We start from the raw sequence: 22052 nt of genomic DNA on the forward strand, positions 1-22052 counted from the left end.
CCCCATCTCTGATTCCCCATCTCTGTTTCCCCAATTCTGATTCCCCGCCTCTGATTCCCCAGCTCTGAATCCTCGCCTCTGATTCCCTGCCTCTGATTCCCAACATCTGATTCCGCACCTCTGAATTCCCATATTGATTCCCTGCCTCTGATTCCCCGCCTCTGATTCCCCAACTCTGATTCCCCGCCTCTGATTCCCCAGCTCTGATTCCCCGCCTCTTATTCCCCGTGTTTGATTCCCTGCCTCTGATTCCCGGCCTCTGATTCCCCATCTCTGATTCACCGCCTTTCATTCGCCACCTCTGATTCCCCGCCTCTGATTCCCCATCTCTGACTCACCGCCTCTGATTCCCCACCTCTGATTCCCCATCTCTGATTCCGCACATCTGATTCCCTGCCTCTGATTCCCCGACTCTGATTCCCCAGCTATGATTCCCCGCCTCTGATTCCCCAACTCTGATTCCCCGCCTCTGATTCCCCAGCTCTGATTCACCGCCTTTGATTCGCCACCTCTGATTCCCCATATCTGATTCCCCGCCTCTGTTTCCCCACCTCTGATTCCCCGCCTCTGATTCCCCATATCTCATTCCCCGACTCTGAATCCCCATCTCTGATTCCCGGACTCTGATTCCCCACCTCTGATTCCCGGCCTCTTATTCCCGTCATCTGATTCCGGCCTCTGATTCCCGGCCTCTGATTCCCTGCTTCTGATTCTGATTCCCTGCCTCTGATTCCCCATCTCTGATTGCGCACACCTGATTCCCTGCCTCAGATTCCCCACCTCTGATTCCCCATATCTGATTTCCCGCCTCTGTTTCCCCGCCTCTGATTCCCCGCTTCTGTTTCCCAATATCTAAGTCCCTGCCTCTGATTCCCCAACTCTGATTCCCCACCTCTGATTCTCCAGCTATGATTCCCCGCCTCTGATACCCCGCATCTGATTCCCTGCATCTGATTCCAAGCCTCTGATTCCCTGCCTCTGATTCCCAACCTCAGATTCCCCACCTCTGATTCCCCACATCTGATTCCCCACATCTGATTCCCTGCATCTTATTCCAAGCCTCTGATTCCCTGCCTCTGATTCCCAACCTCTGATTCCCCACCTCTGATTGCCCATATCTGATTCCCCGCCTCTGTTTCCCCGCCTCTGATTCCCCGCCTCTGTTTCCCAACCTCTGATTCCACACCTCAAATTCCCCATATCTGATTCCCCGCCTCTGTTTCCCCGCCTCTGATTCCCGGCCCCTGTTTCCCCATATCTGATTCCCCGCCTCTGATTCCCCAACTCAGATTCCCCGCCTCTGATTCCCCAGCTCTGATTCCCCGCCTCTGATTCCCTGTGTTTGATTCCCTGCCTCTGATTCCCCGTCTCTGATTCCCCATCTCTGATTCACTGCCTTTGATTCGCCACCTCTGATTCCCCATATCTGATTCCCCACCACTGTTTCCACGCCTCAAATTCCCCGCCTCTGATTCTCCATATCTCATTCCCCGCCTTTGAATCCCCATCTCTGATTCCCGGACTCTGATTCCCCACCTCTGATTCCCGGCCTCTTATTCCCAGCATCTGATTCCTGGCCTCTGATTCCCCATATCTGATTCCCCGCTTCTGATTCTGATTCCCTGCCTCTGATTCCCCATCTCTGATTCCGCACATCTGATTCCCTGCCTCTGATCCCCCACCTCTGATTCCCCATATCTGATTCCCCGCCTCTGTTTCCCCACCTCTGATTCCCCGCCTCTGTTTCCCCATATCTAATTCCCAACCTCTGATGCCCCAACTCCGATTCCCTGCCTCTGATTCCCCGCGTTCTATTCCCTGCCTCTGATTCCCCGCCTGTGATTCCCCATCTCTGATTCACCACCTCTGATTCCCCACCTCTGATTCCCCATATCTAATTCCTCGCCTCTGTTTTCCCACCTCTGATTCCCCGCCTCTGTTTCCCCATATCTGATTCCCCGCCTCTGAATCCCCAACTCTGATTCCCTGCCTCTGATTCCCCAGCTCTGATTCCCCACCTTTGATTCCCCCCGTCTGATTCCCAGCCTCTGAATCCCCGTGTCTGATTTCCTGCCTCTGATTCACCGCCTCTGATTCCCCATCTCTGACTCACCGCCTCTGATTCCCCACCTCTGATTCCCCATCTCTGATTCCGCACATCTGATTCCCTGCCTCTGATTCCCCGACTCTGATTCCCCAGCTCTGATTCCCCGCCTCTGATTCCCCAACTCTGATTCCCCGCCTCTGATTCCCCAGCTCTGATTCACCGCCTTTGATTCGCCACCTCTGATTCCCCATATCTGATTCCCCGCCTCTGTTTCCCCGCCTCTGATTCCCCGCCTCTGATTCCCCATATCTCATTCCCCGACTCTGAATCCCCATCTCTGATTCCCGGACTCTGATTCCCCACCTCTGATTCCCGGCCTCTTATTCCCGTCATCTGATTCCGGCCTCTGATTCCCGGCCTCTGATTCCCTGCTTCTGATTCTGATTCCCTGCCTCTGATTCCCCATCTCTGATTGCGCACACCTGATTCCCTGCCTCTGATTCCCCACCTCTGATTCCCCATGTCTGATTTCCCGCCTCTGTTTCCCCGCCTCTGATTCCCCGCCTCTGTTTCCCAATATCTAAGTCCCTGCCTCTGATTCCCCAACTCTGATTCCCCACCTCTGATTCTCCAGCTATGATTCCCCGCCTCTGATTCCCCGCATCTGATTCCCTGCATCTGATTCCAAGCCTCTGATTCCCTGCCTCTGATTCCCAACCTCAGATTCCCCACCTCTGATTCCCCATATCTGATTCCCCACATCTGATTCCCTGCATCTTATTCCAAGCCTCTGATTCCCTGCCTCTGATTCCCAACCTCTGATTCCCCACCTCTGATTCCCCATATCTGATTCCCCGCCTCTGTTTCCCCGCCTCTGATTCCCCGCCTCTGTTTCCCCATATCTAATTCCCAACCTCTGATGCCCCAACTCTGATTCCCTGCCTCTGATTCCCAGCGTTCTATTCCCTGCCTCTGATTCCACGCCTGTGATTCCCCATCTCTGATTCACCACCTCTGATTCCCCACCTCTGATTCCCCATATCTAATTCCCCGCCTCTGTTTTCCCGCCTCTGATTCCCCGCCTCTGTTTCCCCATATCTGATTCCCCGCCTCTGAATCCCCAACTCTGATTCCCTGCCTCTGATTCCCTGCTTCTGATTCTGATTCCCCACCTCTGATTCCCCATCTCTGATTCCGCACATCTATTTCCCTGCCTCTGATTCCCCATCTCTGATTCCCCATATCTGATTCCCCGCCTTTTGTTCCCCGCCTCTGATTCCCCGCCTCTGTTTCCCCATATCTAAGTCCCTGCCTCTGATTCCCCACCTCTGATTCCCCAGCTTTGATTCCCCGCCTCTGATTCCCCGCATCTGATTCCATGCATATGATTCCCAGCCTCTGATTCCCTGCCTCTGATTCCCAACCTCTGATTCCCCACCTCTGATTCCCCATATCTGATTCCCCGCCTCTGTTTCCCCGCCTCTGATTCCCCTCCTCTGTTTCCCCATATCTGATCCCCGCCTCTATTTGCCCGCCTCTGTTTCCCCGACTCTTTTTCCCCATATCTGATTCCCCGCCTCTGAATACCCAACTCTGATTCCCTGCCTCTAATTTCCCAGCTCTGATTCCCCGCCTCTGATTCCCCGTGTCTGATTTCCTGCCTCTGATTCCCCGCCTATGATTACCCATGTCTGATTCGGCACATCCGATTCCCTGCCTCTGATTCCCCGCCTCTGATTCACTGCCTCTGATTCCCCAGCTCTGATTCCCCGCCTCTGATTCCCCGCGTCTTATTCCCTGCTTCTGATTCTGATTCCCTGCCTCTGATTCCCCATCTCTGATTCCGCACATCTGATTCCCTGCCTCTGATTCCCCACCTCTGATTCCCCATATCTGATTCCCCGCCTCTGTTTCCCCTTCTCTGATTCCCCGCCTCTGTTTCCCCATATCTAAGTCCCCGCCTCTGATTCCCCAACTCTGATTCCCCACCTCTGATTCCCCAGCTCTGATTCCCCGCCTCTGATTCCCCGCATCTGATTCCCTGCATCTGATACCCAGCCTCTGATTCCCTGCCGGTGATTCCCAAACTCTGATTCCCCACCTCTGATTCCCCATATCTGATTCCCCGCCTCTGTTTCCCCGCCTCTGATTCCCCGCCTCTGTTTCCCCATATCTGATTCCCCGCCTCTATTTGCCCACCTCTGATTCCCCACCTCAGTTTCCCCATATATGATTCCCCGCCTCTGAATCCCCAACTCTGATTCCCTGCATCTAATTCCCCAGCTCTGATTCCCCGCCTCTGATTCCCCGTGTCTGATTTCCTGCCTCTGATTCCCCGCCTCTGTTTACCCATGTCTGATTCACCACCTCTGATTCCCCACCTCTGATTCCCCATCTCTGATTCCGCACATCCCATTCCCTGCCTCTGATTCCCCGCCTCTGATTCCCCGCCTCAGATTCCCCGTGTCTGATTTCCTGCCTCTGATTCCCTGCCTCTGATTACCCATGTCTGATTCACCGCCTCTGATTCCCCACCTCTGATTCCCCATCTCTGATTCCGCACATCCGATTCCCTGCTTCTGATTCCCCGCCTCTGTTTCCCCGCCTCTGATTCCCCGCCTCTGTTTCCCAATATCTAAGTCCCCACCTCTGATTCCCCAACTCTGATTCCCCACCTCTGATTCTCCAGCTCTGATTCCCCGCCTCTGTTTCCCCATATCTAAGTCCCCGCCTCTGATTCCCCAACTCTGATTCCCCACCTCTGATTCCCCAGCTCTGATTCCCCGCCTCTGATTCCCCGCATCTGATTCCCTGCATTTGATTCCCAGCCTCTGATTCCCTGCCTGTGATTCCCAACCTCTGATTCCCCACCTCTGATTCCCCATATCTGATTCCCCGCCTCTGTTTCCCCGCCTCTGATTCCCCGCCTCTGTTTCCACATATCTGATTCCCCGCCTCTATTTGCCCACCTCTGATTCCCCACCTCAGTTTCCCCATATCTGATTCCCCGCCTCTGAATCCCCAACTCTGATTCCCTGCATCTAATTCCCCAACTCTGATTCCCCGCCTCTGATTACCCATGTCTGATTCACCGCCTCTGATTCCCCACCTCTGATTCCCCATCTCTGATTCTGCACATCCCATTCCCTGCCTCTGATTCCCCGCCTCTGATTCCCCGCTTCAGATTCCCCGTGTCTGATTCCCCGCCTCTGATTCCCCACCTCTGATTCCCCATCTCTGATTCCGCACATCCGATTCCCTGCTTCTGATTCCCCGCCTCTGATTCACAGCCTCTGATTCCCCAGCTCTGCTTTCCCGCCTCAGATTCCCCGCGTCTTATTCCCTGCTTCTGATTCTGATTCCCTGCCTCTGATTCCCCATCTCTGATTCCGCACATCTGATTCCCTGCCTCTGATTCCCCACCTCTGATTCCCCATATCTGATTCCCCGCCTCTGTTTCCCCGCCTCTGATTCCCCGCCTCTGTTTCCCCATATCTAAGTCCCCGCCTCTGATTCCCCAACTCTGATTCCCCACCTCTGATTCCCCAGCTCTGATTCCCCGCCTCTGATTCCCCGCATCTGATTCCCTGCATCTGATTCCCAGCCTGTGATTCCCAACCTCTGATTCCCCACCTCTGATTCCCCATATCTGATTCCCCGCCTCTGTTTCCCCACCTCTGATTCCCCGCCTCTGTTTCCCCATATCTGATTCCCCGCCTCTATTTGCCCACCTCTGATTCCCCACCTCAGTTTCCCCATATCTGATTCCCCGCCTCTGAATCCCCAACTCTGATTCCCTGCATCTAATTCCCCAGCTCTGATTCCCCGCCTCTGATTCCCCGTGTCTGATTTCCTGCCTCTGATTCCCCGCCTCTGATTACCCATGTCTGATTCACCGCCTCTGATTCCCCACCTCTGATTCCCCATCTCTGATTCCGCACATCCCATTCCCTGCCTCTGATTCCCCGCCTCTGATTCCCCGCCTCAGATTCCCCGTGTCTGATTTCCTGCCTCTGATTCCCCGCCTCTGATTACCCATGTCTGATTCACCGCCTCTGATTCCCCACCTCTGATTCCCCATCTCTGATTCCGCACATCCGATTCCCTGCATCTGATTCCCCGCCTCTGATTCACAGCCTCTGATTCCCCAGCTCTGATTCCCCGCCTCAGATTCCCCGCGTCTTATTCCCTGCTTCTGAATCTTATTCCCTGCCTCTGATTCCCCATCTCTGATACCGCACATCTGATTCCCTGCCTCTGATTCCCCACCTCTGATTCCCAATATCTGATTCCCCGCCTCTGTTTCCCCGCCTCTGATTCCCCGCCTCTGTTTCCCCATATCTAAGTCCCCGCCTCTGATTCCCCAACTCTGATTCCCCACCTCTGATTCCCCAGCTCTGATTCCCCACCTCTGATTCCCCATATCTGATTCCCCGCCTCTGAATCCCCAACTCTGATTCCCTGCATCTAATTCCCCAGCTCTGATTCCCCGCCTCTGATTCCCCGTGTCTGATTTCCTGCCTCTGATTCCCCGCCTCTGATTACCCATGTCTGATTCACCGCCTCTGATTCCCCACCTCTGATTCCCCATCTCTGATTCAGCACATCCGATTCCCTGCCTCTGATTCCCCGCCTCTGATTCACCGCCTCTGATTCCCGGCCTCTGATTTCCCGCCTCTGATTCCCTGCCACTGATACCCCGCACCTGATTCCCCACCTCTGATTCCCCATATCTGATTCCCCGCCTCTGTTTCCCCGCCTCTGATTCCCCGCCTCTGATTCCCCATATCTGATTCCCCGCCTCTGATTCCCCAACTCTGATTCCCCGCCTCTGATTCCCCAGCTCTGAATCCCCGCCTCTGATTCCCCGCGTCTGATTACCGGCCTCTGATTCCCCGCCTCTGATTCTCCATCTCTGATTCACAACCTCTGATTCCCCACCTCTGATTGCCCATATCTGATTCCCCGCCTCTGTTTCCCCGCCTCTGATTCCCCAGCTCTGATTAACAATATCTGATTCCCCGCCTCTGAATCCCCAACTCTGATTCCCTGCCTCTGATTCCCTGCTTCTGATTCTGATTCCCCACCTCTGATTCCCCATCTCTGATTCCGCACATCTATTTCCCTGCCTCTGATTCCCCATCTCTGATTCCCCATATCTGATTCCCCGCCTTTTGTTCCCCGGCTCTGATTCCCCGCCTCTGTTTCCCCATATCTAAGTCCCTGCCTCTGATTCCCCACCTCTGACTCCCCAGCTTTGATTCCCCGCCTCTGATTCCCCGCATCTGATTCCATGCATATGATTCCCAGCCTCTGATTCCCTGCCTCTGATTCCCAACCTCTGATTCCCCACCTCTGATTCCCCATATCTGATTCCCCGCCTCTGTTTCCCCGCCTCTGATTCCCCTCCTCTGTTTCCCCATATCTGATCCCCGCCTCTATTTGCCCGCCTCTGTTTCCCCGCCTCTTTTTCCCCATATCTGATTCCCCGCCTCTGAATCCCCAACTCTGATTCCCTGCCTCTAATTTCCCAGCTCTGATTCCCCGCCTCTGATTCCCCGTGTCTGATTTCCTGCCTCTGATTCCCCGCCTATGATTACCCATGTCTGATTCACCGCCTCTGATTCCCCACCTCTGATTCCCCATCTCTGATTCGGCACATCCGATTCCCTGCCTCTGATTCCCCGCCTCTGATTCACTGCCTCTGATTCCCCAGCTCAGATTCCCCGCCTCTGATTCCCCGCGTCTTATTCCCTGCTTCTGATTCTGATTCCCTGCCTCTGATTCCCCATCTCTGATTCCGCACATCTGATTCCCTGCCTCTGATTCCCCACCTCTGATTCCCCATATCTGATTCCCCGCCTCTGTTTCCCCTTCTCTGATTCCCCGCCTCTGTTTCCCCATATCTAAGTCCCCGCCTCTGATTCCCCAACTCTGATTCCCCACCTCTGATTCCCCAGCTCTGATTCCCCGCCTCTGATTCCCCGCATCTGATTCCCTGCATCTGATACCCAGCCTCTGATTCCCTGCCTGTGATTCCCAAACTCTGATTCCCCACCTCTGATTCCCCATATCTGATTCCCCGCCTCTGTTTACCCGCCTCTGATTTCCCGCCTCTGTTTCCCCATATCTGATTCCCCGCCTCTATTTGCCCACCTTTGATTCCCCACCTCAGTTTCCCCATATATGATTCCCCGCCTCTGAATCCCCAACTCTGATTCCCTGCATCTAATTCCCCAGCTCTGATTCCCCGCCTCTGATTCCCCGTGTCTGATTTCCTGCCTCTGATTCCCCGCCTCTGTTTACCCATGTCTGATTCACCACCTCTGATTCCCCACCTCTGATTCCCCATCTCTGATTCCGCACATCCCATTCCCTGCCTCTGATTCCCCGCCTCTGATTCCCCGCCTCAGATTCCCCGTGTCTGATTTCCTGCCTCTGATTCCCTGCCTCTGATTACCCATGTCTGATTCCCCATATCTCATTCCCCGACTCTGAATCCCCATCTCTGATTCCCGGACTCTGATTCCCCACCTCTGATTCCCGGCCTCTTATTCCCGTCATCTGATTCCGGCCTCTGATTCCCGGCCTCTGATTCCCTGCTTCTGATTCTGATTCCCTGCCTCTGATTCCCCATCTCTGATTGCGCACACCTGATTCCCTGCCTCTGATTCCCCACCTCTGATTCCCCATGTCTGATTTCCCGCCTCTGTTTCCCCGCCTCTGATTCCCCGCCTCTGTTTCCCAATATCTAAGTCCCTGCCTCTGATTCCCCAACTCTGATTCCCCACCTCTGATTCTCCAGCTATGATTCCCCGCCTCTGATTCCCCGCATCTGATTCCCTGCATCTGATTCCAAGCCTCTGATTCCCTGCCTCTGATTCCCAACCTCAGATTCCCCACCTCTGATTCCCCATATCTGATTCCCCACATCTGATTCCCTGCATCTTATTCCAAGCCTCTGATTCCCTGCCTCTGATTCCCAACCTCTGATTCCCCACCTCTGATTCCCCATATCTGATTCCCCGCCTCTGTTTCCCCGCCTCTGATTCCCCGCCTCTGTTTCCCCATATCTAATTCCCAACCTCTGATGCCCCAACTCTGATTCCCTGCCTCTGATTCCCAGCGTTCTATTCCCTGCCTCTGATTCCACGCCTGTGATTCCCCATCTCTGATTCACCACCTCTGATTCCCCACCTCTGATTCCCCATATCTAATTCCCCGCCTCTGTTTTCCCGCCTCTGATTCCCCGCCTCTGTTTCCCCATATCTGATTCCCCGCCTCTGAATCCCCAACTCTGATTCCCTGCCTCTGATTCCCTGCTTCTGATTCTGATTCCCCACCTCTGATTCCCCATCTCTGATTCCGCACATCTATTTCCCTGCCTCTGATTCCCCATCTCTGATTCCCCATATCTGATTCCCCGCCTTTTGTTCCCCGCCTCTGATTCCCCGCCTCTGTTTCCCCATATCTAAGTCCCTGCCTCTGATTCCCCACCTCTGATTCCCCAGCTTTGATTCCCCGCCTCTGATTCCCCGCATCTGATTCCATGCATATGATTCCCAGCCTCTGATTCCCTGCCTCTGATTCCCAACCTCTGATTCCCCACCTCTGATTCCCCATATCTGATTCCCCGCCTCTGTTTCCCCGCCTCTGATTCCCCTCCTCTGTTTCCCCATATCTGATCCCCGCCTCTATTTGCCCGCCTCTGTTTCCCCGACTCTTTTTCCCCATATCTGATTCCCCGCCTCTGAATCCCCAACTCTGATTCCCTGCCTCTAATTTCCCAGCTCTGATTCCCCGCCTCTGATTCCCCGTGTCTGATTTCCTGCCTCTGATTCCCCGCCTATGATTACCCATGTCTGATTCGGCACATCCGATTCCCTGCCTCTGATTCCCCGCCTCTGATTCACTGCCTCTGATTCCCCAGCTCTGATTCCCCGCCTCTGATTCCCCGCGTCTTATTCCCTGCTTCTGATTCTGATTCCCTGCCTCTGATTCCCCATCTCTGATTCCGCACATCTGATTCCCTGCCTCTGATTCCCCACCTCTGATTCCCCATATCTGATTCCCCGCCTCTGTTTCCCCTTCTCTGATTCCCCGCCTCTGTTTCCCCATATCTAAGTCCCCGCCTCTGATTCCCCAACTCTGATTCCCCACCTCTGATTCCCCAGCTCTGATTCCCCGCCTCTGATTCCCCGCATCTGATTCCCTGCATCTGATACCCAGCCTCTGATTCCCTGCCGGTGATTCCCAAACTCTGATTCCCCACCTCTGATTCCCCATATCTGATTCCCCGCCTCTGTTTCCCCGCCTCTGATTCCCCGCCTCTGTTTCCCCATATCTGATTCCCCGCCTCTATTTGCCCACCTCTGATTCCCAACCTCAGTTTCCCCATATATGATTCCCCGCCTCTGAATCCCCAACCCTGATTCCCTGCATCTAATTCCCCGCCTCTGATTCCCCGCCTCAGATTCCCCGTGTCTGATTTCCTGCCTCTGATTCCCTGCCTCTGATTACCCATGTCTGATTCACCGCCTCTGATTCCCCACCTCTGATTCCCCATCTCTGATTCCGCACATCCGATTCCCTGCTTCTGATTCCCCGCCTCTGTTTCCCCGCCTCTGATTCCCCGCCTCTGTTTCCCAATATCTAAGTCCCCACCTCTGATTCCCCAACTCTGATTCCCCACCTCTGATTCTCCAGCTCTGATTCCCCGCCTCTGTTTCCCCATATCTAAGTCCCCGCCTCTGATTCCCCAACTCTGATTCCCCACCTCTGATTCCCCAGCTCTGATTCCCCGCCTCTGATTCCCCGCATCTGATTCCCTGCATTTGATTCCCAGCCTCTGATTCCCTGCCTGTGATTCCCAACCTCTGATTCCCCACCTCTGATTCCCCATATCTGATTCCCCGCCTCTGTTTCTCTGCCTCTGATTCCCCGCCTCTGTTTCCACATATCTGATTCCCCGCCTCTATTTGCCCACCTCTGATTCCCCACCTCAGTTTCCCCATATCTGATTCCCCGCCTCTGAATCCCCAACTCTGATTCCCTGCATCTAATTCCCCAACTCTGATTCCCCGCCTCTGATTACCCATGTCTGATTCACCGCCTCTGATTCCCCACCTCTGATTCCCCATCTCTGATTCTGCACATCCTATTCCCTGCCTCTGATTCCCCGCCTCTGATTCCCCGCCTCAGATTCCCCGTGTCTGATTCCCCGCCTCTGATTCCCCACCTCTGATTCCCCATCTCTGATTCCGCACATCCGATTCCCTGCTTCTGATTCCCCGCCTCTGATTCACAGCCTCTGATTCCCCAGCTCTGATTCCCCGCCTCAGATTCCCCGCGTCTTATTCCCTGCTTCTGATTCTGATTCCCCATCTCTGATTCCGCACATCTGATTCCCTGCCTCTGATTCCCCACCTCTGATTCCCCATATCTGATTCCCCGCCTCTGTTTCCCCGCCTCTGATTCCCCGCCTCTGTTTCCCCATATCTAAGTCCCCGCCTCTGATTCCCCAACTCTGATTCCCCACCTCTGATTCCCCAGCTCTGATTCCCCGCCTCTGATTCCCCGAATCTGATTCCCTGCATCTGATTCCCAGCCTGTGATTCCCAACCTCTGATTCCCCACCTCTGATTCCCCATATCTGATTCCCCGCCTCTGTTTCCCCACCTCTGATTCCCCGCCTCTGTTTCCCCATATCTGATTCCCCGCCTCTATTTGCCCACCTCTGATTCCCCACCTCAGTTTCCCCATATCTGATTCCCCGCCTCTGAATCCCCAACTCTGATTCCCTGCATCTAATTCCCCAGCTCTGATTCCCCGCCTCTGATTCCCCGTGTCTGATTTCCTGCCTCTGATTCCCCGCCTCTGATTACCCATGTCTGATTCACCGCCTCTGATTCCCCACCTCTGATTCCCCATCTCTGATTCCGCACATCCCATTCCCTGCCTCTGATTCCCCGCCTCTGATTCCCCGCCTCAGATTCCCCGTGTCTGATTTCCTGCCTCTGATTCCCCGCCTCTGATTACCCATGTCTGATTCACCGCCTCTGATTCCCCACCTCTGATTCCCCATCTCTGATTCCGCACATCCGATTCCCTGCATCTGATTCCCCGCCTCTGATTCACAGCCTCTGATTCCCCAGCTCTGATTCCCCGCCTCAGATTCCCCGCGTCTTATTCCCTGCTTCTGAATCTTATTCCCTGCCTCTGATTCCCCATCTCTGATACCGCACATCTGATTCCCTGCCTCTGATTCCCCACCTCTGATTCCCAATATCTGATTCCCCGCCTCTGTTTCCCCGCCTCTGATTCCCCGCCTCTGTTTCCCCATATCTAAGTCCCCGCCTCTGATTCCCCAACTCTGATTCCCCACCTCTGATTCCCCAGCTCTGATTCCCCACCTCTGATTCCCCATATCTGATTCCCCGCCTCTGAATCCCCAACTCTGATTCCCTGCATCTAATTCCCCAGCTCTGATTCACCGCCTCTGATTCCCCACCTCTGATTCCCCATCTCTGATTCCGCACATCCGATTCCCTGCATCTGATTCACAGCCTCTGATTCCCCGGCCTCTGATTTCCCGCCTCTGATTCCCTGCCACTGATACCCCGCACCTGATTCCCCACCTCTGATTCCCCATATCTGATTCCCCGCCTCTGTTTCCCCGCCTCTGATTCCCCGCCTCTGATTCCCCATATCTGATTCCCCGCCTCTGATTCCCCAACTCTGATTCCCCGCCTCTGATTCCCCAGCTCTGAATCCCCGCCTCTGATTCCCCGCGTCTGATTACCGGCCTCTGATTCCCCGCCTCTGATTCTCCATCTCTGATTCACAACCTCTGATTCCCCACCTCTGATTGCCCATATCTGATTCCCCGCCTCTGTTTCCCCGCCTCTGATTCCCCAGCTCTGATTAACAATATCTGATTCCCCGCCTCTGAATCCCCAACTCTGATTCCCTGCCTCTGATTCCCTGCTTCTGATTCTGATTCCCCACCTCTGATTCCCCATCTCTGATTCCGCACATCTATTTCCCTGCCTCTGATTCCCCATCTCTGATTCCCCATATCTGATTCCCCGCCTTTTGTTCCCCGCCTCTGATTCCCCGCCTCTGTTTCCCCATATCTAAGTCCCTGCCTCTGATTCCCCACCTCTGATTCCCCAGCTTTGATTCCCCGCCTCTGATTCCCCGCATCTGATTCCATGCATATGATTCCCAGCCTCTGATTCCCTGCCTCTGATTCCCAACCTCTGATTCCCCACCTCTGATTCCCCATATCTGATTCCCCGCCTCTGTTTCCCCGCCTCTGATTCCCCTCCTCTGTTTCCCCATATCTGATCCCCGCCTCTATTTGCCCGCCTCTGTTTCCCCGCCTCTTTTTCCCCATATCTGATTCCCCGCCTCTGAATCCCCAACTCTGATTCCCTGCCTCTAATTTCCCAGCTCTGATTCCCCGCCTCTGATTCCCCGTGTCTGATTTCCTGCCTCTGATTCCCCGCCTATGATTACCCATGTCTGATTCACCGCCTCTGATTCCCCACCTCTGATTCCCCATCTCTGATTCGGCACATCCGATTCCCTGCCTCTGATTCCCCGCCTCTGATTCACTGCCTCTGATTCCCCAGCTCAGATTCCCCGCCTCTGATTCCCCGCGTCTTATTCCCTGCTTCTGATTCTGATTCCCTGCCTCTGATTCCCCATCTCTGATTCCGCACATCTGATTCCCTGCCTCTGATTCCCCACCTCTGATTCCCCATATCTGATTCCCCGCCTCTGTTTCCCCTTCTCTGATTCCCCGCCTCTGTTTCCCCATATCTAAGTCCCCGCCTCTGATTCCCCAACTCTGATTCCCCACCTCTGATTCCCCAGCTCTGATTCCCCGCCTCTGATTCCCCGCATCTGATTCCCTGCATCTGATACCCAGCCTCTGATTCCCTGCCTGTGATTCCCAAACTCTGATTCCCCACCTCTGATTCCCCATATCTGATTCCCCGCCTCTGTTTCCCCGCCTCTGATTTCCCGCCTCTGTTTCCCCATATCTGATTCCCCGCCTCTATTTGCCCACCTTTGATTCCCCACCTCAGTTTCCCCATATATGATTCCCCGCCTCTGAATCCCCAACTCTGATTCCCTGCATCTAATTCCCCAGCTCTGATTCCCCGCCTCTGATTCCCCGTGTCTGATTTCCTGCCTCTGATTCCCCGCCTCTGTTTACCCATGTCTGATTCACCACCTCTGATTCCCCACCTCTGATTCCCCATCTCTGATTCCGCACATCCCATTCCCTGCCTCTGATTCCCCGCCTCTGATTCCCCGCCTCAGATTCCCCGTGTCTGATTTCCTGCCTCTGATTCCCTGCCTCTGATTACCCATGTCTGATTCACCGCCTCTGATTCCCCACCTCTGATTCCCCATCTCTGATTCCGCACATCCGATTCCCTGCTTCTGATTCCCCGCCTCTGTTTCCCCGCCTCTGATTCCCCGCCTCTGTTTCCCAATATCTAAGTCCCCACCTCTGATTCCCCAACTCTGATTCCCCACCTCTGATTCTCCAGCTCTGATTCCCCGCCTCTGTTTCCCCATATCTAAGTCCCCGCCTCTGATTCCCCAACTCTGATTCCCCACCTCTGATTCCCCAGCTCTGATTCCCCGCCTCTGATTCCCCGCATCTGATTCCCTGCATTTGATTCCCAGCCTCTGATTCCCTGCCTGTGATTCCCAACCTCTGATTCCCCACCTCTGATTCCCCATATCTGATTCCCCGCCTCTGTTTCCCCGCCTCTGATTCCCCGCCTCTGTTTCCACATATCTGATTCCCCGCCTCTATTTGCCCACCTCTGATTCCCCACCTCAGTTTCCCCATATCTGATTCCCCGCCTCTGAATCCCCAACTCTGATTCCCTGCATCTAATTCCCCAGCTCTGATTCCCCGCCTCTGATTCCCCGTGTCTGATTTCCTGCCTCTGATTCCACGCCTCTGATTACCCATGTCTGATTTACCGCCTCTGATTCCCCACCTCTGATTCCCCATCTCTGATTCCGCACATCCCATTCCCTGCCTCTGATTCCCCGCCTCTGATTCCCCGCCTCAGATTCCCCGTGTCTGATTCACCGCCTCTGATTCCCCACCTCTGATTCCCCATCTCTGATTCCGCACATCCGATTCCCTGCTTCTGATTCCCCGCCTCTGATTCACAGCCTCTGATTCCCCAGCTCTGATTCCCCGCCTCAGATTCCCCGCGTCTTATTCCCTGCTTCTGATTCTGATTCCCTGCCTCTGATTCCCCATCTCTGATTCCGCACATCTGATTCCCTGCCTCTGATTCCCCACCTCTGATTCCCCATATCTGATTCCCCGCCTCTGTTTCCCCGCCTCTGATTCCCCGCCTCTGTTTCCCCATATCTAAGTCCCCGCCTCTGATTCCCCAACTCTGATTCCCCACCTCTGATTCCCCAGCTCTGATTCCCCGCCTCTGATTCCCCGCATCTGATTCCCTGCATCTGATTCCCAGCCTCTGATTCCCTGCCTGTGATTCGCAACCTCTGATTCCCCACCTCTGATTCCCCATATCTGATTCCCCGCCTCTGTTTCCCCACCTCTGATTCCCCGCCTCTGTTTCCCCATATCTGATTCCCCGCCTCTATTTGCCCACCTCTGATTCCCCACCTCAGTTTCCCCATATCTGATTCCCCGCCTCTGAATTCCCAACTCTGATTCCCTGCATCTAATTCCCCAGCTCTGATTCCCCGCCTCTGATTCCCCGTGTCTGATTTCCTGCCTCTGATTCCCCGCCTCTGATTACCCATGTCTGATTCACCGCCTCTGATTCACCACCTCTGATTCCCCATCTCTGATTCCGCACATCCCATTCCCTGCCTCTGATTCCCCGCCTCTGATTCCCCGCCTCAGATTCCCCGTGTCTGATTTCCTGCCTCTGATTCCCCGCCTCTGATTACCCATGTCTGATTCACCGCCTCTGATTCCCCACCTCTGATTCCCCATCTCTGATTCCTCACATCCGATTCCCTGCTTCTGATTCCCCGCCTCTGATTCACAGCCTCTGATTCCCCAGCTCTGATTCCCCGCCTCAGATTCCCCGCGTCTTATTCCCTGCTTCTGATTCTTATTCCCTGCCTCTGATTCCCCATCTCTGATACCGCACATCTGATTCCCTGCCTCGGATTCCCCACCTCTGATTCCCAATATCTGATTGCCCGCCTCTGTTACCCCGCCTCTGATTCCCCGCCTCTGTTTCCCCATATCTAAGTCCCCGCCTCTGATTCCCCAACTTTGATTCCCCACCTCTGATTCCCCACCTCTGATTCCCCACCTCTGATTCCCCATATCTGATTCCCCGCCTCTGAATCCCCAACTCTGATTCCCTGCATCTAATTCCCCAGCTCTGATTCCCCGCCTCTGATTCCCCGTGTCTGATTTCCTGCCTCTGATTCCCCGCCTCTGATTACCCATGTCTGATTCACCGCCTCTGATTCCCCACCTCTGATTCCCCATCTCTGATTCCGCACATCCGATTCCCTGCCTCTGATTCCCCGCCTCTGATTCACCGCCTCTGATTCCCGGCCTCTGATTTCCCGCCTCTGATTCCCTGCCACTGATACCCCGCACCTGATTCCCCACCTCTGATTCCCCATATCTGATTCCCCGCCTCTGTTTCCCCGCCTCTGATTCCCCGCCTCTGATTCCCAATATCTGATTCCCCGCCTCTGATTCCCCAACTCTGATTCCCCGCCTCTGATTCCCCAGCTCTGAATCCCCGCCTCTGAATCCCCGCGTCTGATTACCGGCCTCTGATTCCCCGCCTCTGATTCTCCATCTCTGATTCACAACCTCTGATTCCCCACCTCTGATTGCCCATATCTGATTCCCCGCCTCTGTTTCCCCACCTCTGATTCCCCAGCTCTGATTAACAATATCTGATTCCCCGCCTCTGATTCCCCACCTCTGATTCCCCGCCTCTGATTCGCCAGCTCTGATTCCCCGCCTCTGATTCCCCAGCTCTGATTCCCCGCCTCTGATTCCCCGTGTTTGATTCCCTGCCTCTGATTCCCGGCCTCTGATTCCCCATCTCTGATTCACCGCCTTTGATTCGCCACCTCTGATTCCCCATATCTGATTCCCTGCCTCTCTTTCCCCGCCTCTGATACCCCGCTTCTGATTCCCCATATCTCATTCCCCGCCTCTGAATCCCCATCTCTGATTCCCGGACTCTGATTCCCCACCTCTGATTCCCGGCCTCTTATTCCCGGCATCTGATTCCGGCCTCTGATCCCCGGCCTCTGATTCCCTGCTTCTGATTCTGATTCCCTGCCTCTGATTCCCCATCTCTGATTGCGCACATCTGATTCCCTGCCTCTGATTCCCCACCTCTGATTCCCCATATCTGATTCCCCGCCTCTGTTTCCCCGCCTCTTATTCCCCGCCTCTGTTTCCCAATATCTAAGTCCCCGCCTCTGATTCCCCAACTCTGATTCCCCACCTCTGATTCTCCAGCTCTGATTCCCCGCCTCTGATTCCCCGCATCTGATTCCCTGCATCTGATTCCAAGCCTCTGATTCCCTGCCTCTGATTCCCAACCTCTGATTCCCCACCTCTGATTTCCCATATCTGATTCCCCGCCTCTGTTTCCCCGCCTCTGATTCCCCGCCTCTGTTTCCCCATATCTGATTCCCGGCCTCTGATTCCCCGCCTCTGATTCCCCGCCTCTGATTCCCTGCCTCTGATTCCCCATCTCCGATTCCGCACATCTGATTCCCTGCCTCTGATTCCCCGCCTCTGATTCCCCGCCTCTGATTCCCTGCCTCTGATTCCCAACATCTGATTCCCCACCTCTGATTCCCCATATCTGATTCCCCGCCTGTTTCCCCGCCTCTGACTCCCCTCCTCTGATTCCCCGCCTCTGATTCCCCAACTCTGATTCCCCGCCTCTGATTCCCCAGCTCTGATTCCCCGCCTCTGATTCACCGCCTTTGATTCGCCACCTCTGATTCCCCATATCTGATTCCCCACCTCTGTTTCCCCGCCTCTGATTCCCCGCCTCTGATTCTCCATATCTCATTCTCCGCCTCTGAATCCCCATCTCTTATTCCCGGACTCTGATTCCCCACCTCTGATTCCCGGCCTCTTATTCCCAGCATCTGATTCCCGGCCTCTGATTCCCGACCTCTGATTCCCCGCTTCTGATTCTGATTCCCTGCCTCTGATTCCCCATCTCTGATTCCGCACATCTGATTCCCTGCCTCTGATTCCCCACCTCTGATTCCCCATATCTGATTCCCCGCCTCTGTTTCCCCGCCTCTGATTCCCTGCCTCTGTTTCCCCATATCTAATTCCCAACCTCTGATGCCCCAACTCTAATTCCCTGCCTCTGATTCCCCGCGTTCTATTCCCTGCCTCTGATTCCACGCCTGTGATTCCCCATCTCTGATTCACCACCTCTAATTCCCCACCTCTGATTCCCCATATCTGATTCCCCGCCTCTGTTTCCCAACCTCTGATTCCACACCTCTGATTCCCCATATCTGATTCCCCGCCTCTGTTTCCCCGCCTCTGATTCCCGGCCCCTGTTTCCCCATATCTAATTCCCCGCCTCTGATTCCCCAACTCAGATTCCCCGCCTCTGATTCCCCAGCTCTGATTCCCCGCCTCTGATTCCCCGCATCTGATTCCCTGCATCTGATACCCAGCCTCTGATTCCCTGCCTGTGATTCCCAAACTCTGATTCCCCACCTCTGATTCCCCATATCTGATTCCCCGCCTCTGTTTCCCCGCCTCTGATTCCCCGCCTCTGTTTCCCCATATCTGATTCCCCGCCTCTATTTGCCCACCTCTGATTCCCCACCTCAGTTTCCCCATATATGATTCCCCGCCTCTGAATCCCCAACTCTGATTCCCTGCATCTAATTCCCCAGCTCTGATTCCCCGCCTCTGATTCCCCGTGTCTGATTTCCTGCCTCTGATTCCCCGCCTCTGTTTACCCATGTCTGATTCACCACCTCTGATTCCCCACCTCTGATTCCCCATCTCTGATTCCGCACATCCCATTCCCTGCCTCTGATTCCCCGCCTCTGATTCCCCGCCTCAGATTCCCCGTGTCTGATTTCCTGCCTCTGATTCCCTGCCTCTGATTACCCATGTCTGATTCACCGCCTCTGATTCCCCACCTCTGATTCCCCATCTCTGATTCCGCACATCCGATTCCCTGCTTCTGATTCCCCGCCTCTGTTTCCCCGCCTCTGATTCCCCGCCTCTGTTTCCCAATATCTAAGTCCCCGCCTCTGATTCCCCAACCCTGATTCCCCACCTCTGATTCTCCAGCTCTGATTCCCCGCCTCTGTTTCCCCATATCTAAGTCCCCGCCTCTGATTCCCCAACTCTGATTCCCCACCTCTGATTCCCCAGCTCTGATTCCCCGCCTCTGATTCCCCGCATCTGATTCCCTGCATTTGATTCCCAGCCTCTGATTCCCTGCCTGTGATTCCCAACCTCTGATTCCCCACCTCTGATTCCCCATATCTGATTCCCCGCCTCTGTTTCCCCGCCTCTGATTCCCCGCCTCTGTTTCCACATATCTGATTCCCCGCCTCTATTTGCCCACCTCTGATTCCCCACCTCAGTTTCCCCATATCTGATTCCCCGCCTCTGAATCCCCAACTCTGATTCCCTGCATCTAATTCCCCAGCTCTGATTCCCCTCCTCTGATTCCCCGTGTCTGATTTCCTGCCTCTGATTCCACGCCTCTGATTACCCATGTCTGATTCACCGCCTCTGATTCCCCACCTCTGATTCCCCATCTCTGATTCCGCACATCCGATTCCCTGCTTCTGATTCCCCGCCTCTGTTTCCCCGCCTTTGATTCCCCGCCTCTGTTTCCCAATATCTAAGTCCCCGCCTCTGATTCCCCAACCCTGATTCCCCACCTCTGATTCTCCAGCTCTGATTCCCCGCCTCTGTTTCCCCATATCTAAGTCCCCGCCTCTGATTCCCCAACTCTGATTCCCCACCTCTGATTCCCCAGCTCTGATTCCCCGCCTCTGATTCCCCGCATCTGATTCCCTGCATTTGATTCCCAGCCTCTGATTCCCTGCCTGTGATTCCCAACCTCTGATTCCCCACCTCTGATTTCCCATATCTGATTCCCCGCCTCTGTTTCCCCACCTCTGATTCCCCGCCTCTGTTTCCCCATATCTGATTCCCGGCCTCTGATTCCCCGCCTCTGATTCCCCGCCTCTGATTCCCTGCCTCTGATTCCCCATCTCCGATTCCGCACATCTGATTCCCTGCCTCTGATTCCCCGCCTCTGATTCCCCGCCTCTGATTCCCTGCCTCTGATTCCCAACATCTGATTCCCCACCTCTGATTCCCCATATCTGATTCCCCGCCTGTTTCCCCGCCTCTGACTCCCCTCCTCTGATTCCCCAACTCTAATTCCCCGCCTCTGATTCCCCAGCTCTGATTCCCCGTGTTTGATTCCCTGCCTCTGATTCCCTGCCCTGATTCCCCATCTCTGTTTCACCGCCTTTGATTCGCCACCTCTGATTCCCCATATCTGATTCCCCTCCTCTGTTTCCCCGCCTCTGATTCCCTGCCTCTGATTCCCAACCTCTGATTCCACACCTCTGATTCCCCAACTCTGATTCCCCGCCTCTGATTCCCCAGCTCTGATTCCCCGCCTCTGATTCCCCGTGTTTGATTCCCTGCCTCTGATTGCCCGCCTCTGATTCCCCATCTCTGATTCACCGCCTTTGATTCGCCACCTCTGATTCCCTATATCTGATTCCCCACCTCTGTTTCCCCGCCTCTGATTCCCCGCCTCTGATTCTCCATATCTCATTCTCCGCCTCTGAATCCCCATCTCTTATTCCCGGACTCTGATTCCCCACCTCTGATTCCCGGCCTCTTATTCCCAGCATCTGATTCCCGGCCTCTGATTCCCGGCCTCTGATTCCCCGCTTCTGATTCTGATTCCCTGCCTCTGATTCCCCATCTCTGATTCCGCACATCTGATTCCCTGCCTCTGATTCCCCACCTCTGATTCCCCATATCTGATTCCCCGCCTCTGTTTCCCCGCCTCTGATTCCCTGCCTCTGTTTCCCCATATCTAATTCCCAACCTCTGATGCCCCAACTCTAATTCCCTGCCTCTGATTCCCCGCGTTCTATTCCCTGCCTCTGATTCCACGCCTGTGATTCCCCATCTCTGATTCACCACCTCTGATTCCCCACCTCTGATTCCCCATATCTGATTCCCCGCCTCTGTTTCCCAACCTCTGATTCCACACCTCTGATTCCCCATATCTGATTCCCCGCCTCTGTTTCCCCGCCTCTGATTCCCGGCCCCTGTTTCCCCATATCTGATTCCCCGCCTCTGATTCCCCAACTCAGATTCCCCGCCTCTGATTCCCCAGCTCTGATTCCCCGCCTCTGATTCCCTGTGTTTGATTCCCTGCCTCTGATTCCCCGCCTCTGATTCCCCATCTCTGATTCACTGCCTTTGATTCGCCACCTCTGATTCCCAATATCTGATTCCCCACCACTGTTTCCACGCCTCAAATTCCCCGCCTCTGATTCTCCATATCTCATTCCCCGCCTTTGAATCCCCATCTCTGATTCCCGGACTCTGATTCCCCACCTCTGATTCCCGGCCTCTTATTCCCAGCATCTGATTCCTGGCCTCTGATTCCCCATATCTGATTCCCCGCTTCTGATTCTGATTCCCTGCCTCTGATTCCCCATCTCTGATTCCGCACATCTGATTCCCTGCCTCTGATCCCCCACCTCTGATTCCCCATATCTGATTCCCCGCCTCTGTTTCCCCACCTCTGATTCCCCGCCTCTGTTTCCCCATATCTAATTCCCAACCTCTGATGCCCCAACTCCGATTCCCTGCCTCTGATTCCCCGCGTTCTATTCCCTGCCTCTGATTCCCCGCCTGTGATTCCCCATCTCTGATTCACCACCTCTGATTCCCCACCTC

The sequence above is a fragment of the Narcine bancroftii genome, unplaced genomic scaffold, assembly GCF_036971445.1.
Source record: "Narcine bancroftii isolate sNarBan1 unplaced genomic scaffold, sNarBan1.hap1 Scaffold_159, whole genome shotgun sequence".
Taxonomy (NCBI): domain Eukaryota; kingdom Metazoa; phylum Chordata; class Chondrichthyes; order Torpediniformes; family Narcinidae; genus Narcine; species Narcine bancroftii.